Source organism: Palaemon carinicauda, chromosome 5 (assembly GCF_036898095.1).
Source record: "Palaemon carinicauda isolate YSFRI2023 chromosome 5, ASM3689809v2, whole genome shotgun sequence".
Taxonomy (NCBI): Eukaryota; Metazoa; Arthropoda; class Malacostraca; order Decapoda; family Palaemonidae; genus Palaemon; species Palaemon carinicauda.
The window spans coordinates 7,570,752-7,573,251 of NC_090729.1; positions in this window are offsets into that span (position 1 = coordinate 7,570,752).

The following is a 2,500-nucleotide window of genomic DNA, read 5'->3' on the forward strand; positions in this document are numbered from 1 at the left end:
GTTCCCTGCCTTTCAATCGCATTGCATTCCTGCAATGTGTCTCATTTACACATTTTATGATGTCTTACTTCAGCCGATTTTTATACGAAACCACCACTTTGCATACCTCAAAATTTCCAGGTTTGCTCCAGCCCGCTCATTTTTCTTTCCACAGGTCACTATATCATGTGCAGATAATATAGACCATGGAGCTCCAGTCTAATACATAAATTAATCTTTCCATGATATATTGAGAGCATGAAATGGTTTAAAGTCAATCCCTCGTACAATTACACAGAATCATTAAACACTTCCTTTGTGACAACGGCACACACTGTTGTTTGACTGTTCTAGTGAATATCCTGAACTGCGGACGACACCCTAGCCCCTAATTTTTTTTCTACTACAGCGCTCCTCGGGCAATACTACAGTTCATATCATGACGCTCTATCATAAACCTTCTCTAGGTCCACAAATGATCAATGTAATTTTTTCAGCCCTCGGTATCTTCCAATTAACATTTGCCAGCCCAAAGTGACACGTGAAGTTCTCCTAACTGGCATGAGCCAATATTGCTGTCCGTTAGTCTGGTTTGTACTAGGTTTTGTTCTAAAAGCTTTATTCCAAGGAAGTTTGTGCAACGCTGAGAATCTCCCTCATTCCTTTAGATATGCACCAGGATACTCATTCTCCAATTTTTCAGGCATTACCTCGCCTACGAAGATTCTGTTGAACTGCCTTGTTATGATCCTTGTAACATCTCCCAAGCACCTCCAGAGGAATTCCGACAGGGCCCACATACTTTTTTTTTTTCTTTTATTTCTTCAAAACATTTGATACCTTCGTCTCACTTATGGATTCTACTGCCTTACATGCCTGCAGAGCTCTTCACATTCATGAAGTCTCTAACTAAAGTATTCTTTTCAGCCATTTAGCACCCTCCAATCATCTATAAGTACATCGCACTTTTCATTTGCTATAATCCTTCCATGCTGTATATATTTCACTGTTTTATCTCTCCGCTTGGCCAATGGGTATAAATATTTTCCTTCATCTTTTGTATCCAGCCTTTCATAAAACTGACCATACCTTCACCCTTTGCTAAAACTATTTATGACTCGCCATCTTTTTTTTTTCTCGTTATACATGCCTAAACCTCTTCATCCCACCATGTAGCCATTCTGTCATTCATTGGCCTCCCTGGTGAAATATCAAACACCCCAAAGCAAGTCTCATTAATCCTTGTGTCCATTTTCAGTCACCAAGCAGTTTTTTCTTGCGGTTTAGATATCACACTTATAGCATATCTCTCTTTTCGAAGTTGGTTTCTAACATCTCAATTTCCTCTTCCACCATATGGTCCTTGACGTTGATCCCACTGTTTTCCTTTTCCTTACTTACAGTATAAGGCTATCATATATAAAAAACATTGTAGTGGTTTTCAGACTGTGGCCAGAGGTAGCACCCAAACTGCCTAGTGTCTGAATGCCGACCACAATCCAACGTTCACTACACAAGACAATATGCAACGGTGGAATACCGAAAAATCTAGGTAACAGGTCAAGAGAACTGGGCACCAAACCTTGAGTTGTACTGGGCAAAGGGACCCAGCTAGAATCTTACTTCCTTCTTATCTTCCCTTGCCTTGGGCCACCTGGATATAAGTAAAATATCAGAACATTAGGTGAAAGGAAACATTATAATTTTTTGTTTAAATCTGACAGCAGGATACAGTGTGGGAGAAAAACATTATGATAAATAACTTGTTAGAATGATTTAAAAAAAAAAAAAACTGCTCCCAATAAAAAAAAAAAAAAAACAGTGGCTGAGAAGGGGACACCATGGTGAAAGGTTCTGGAATGAAATTCTGTCTTTATAAAAATAAGGAAAAATATTTATTTGTGAATGGAACAAAAAGAAACTTTATATGATTTCTTAGAGGAAGAGAAAAAACATTCCAATAAATGCCTAATTAGAAAGATATAAAAAACAGTTAGGATTGCATTAACATTGTTTCATCAAATTCCAATAAGCAATTAAAGGATAAATTCGTTCCCCCAGCCTCACAATAACAAGATGAAAAATTTTTGAATAACAAAAAACTATTCACCATCTATTTAGCATACAATCAAATACCAGTAGCTGGCCTAACGATCAAAGGGTTCATAAACAAGGATTGCAATTCATTCGGCAAAACTAGAAGCTCCAGGCAAACGTGCTTTTATTAGGCTACCACAGGCTGACTAGCAACATACTTAGGTGGATTATGCATATTTATTCCTGACTATGACAGGAACAAACTTGAAGCTTAAAGGAGAACCCCGCAACACTGTGGTTCTTAATCTGCATGAACAATCCACTGGGTTTAGGAATTGAAAACATTTATAAAGTTTGGCTATCACTGAAAAACTGTTCTATGCCACTTCATGTTCACTTGGTTCTGGGGCAAGTATTTGAGAAACCTATCCATAAACCCTCTGTGTAAATATATTACCACCTAGGTCAGTGATAAAACTAATCT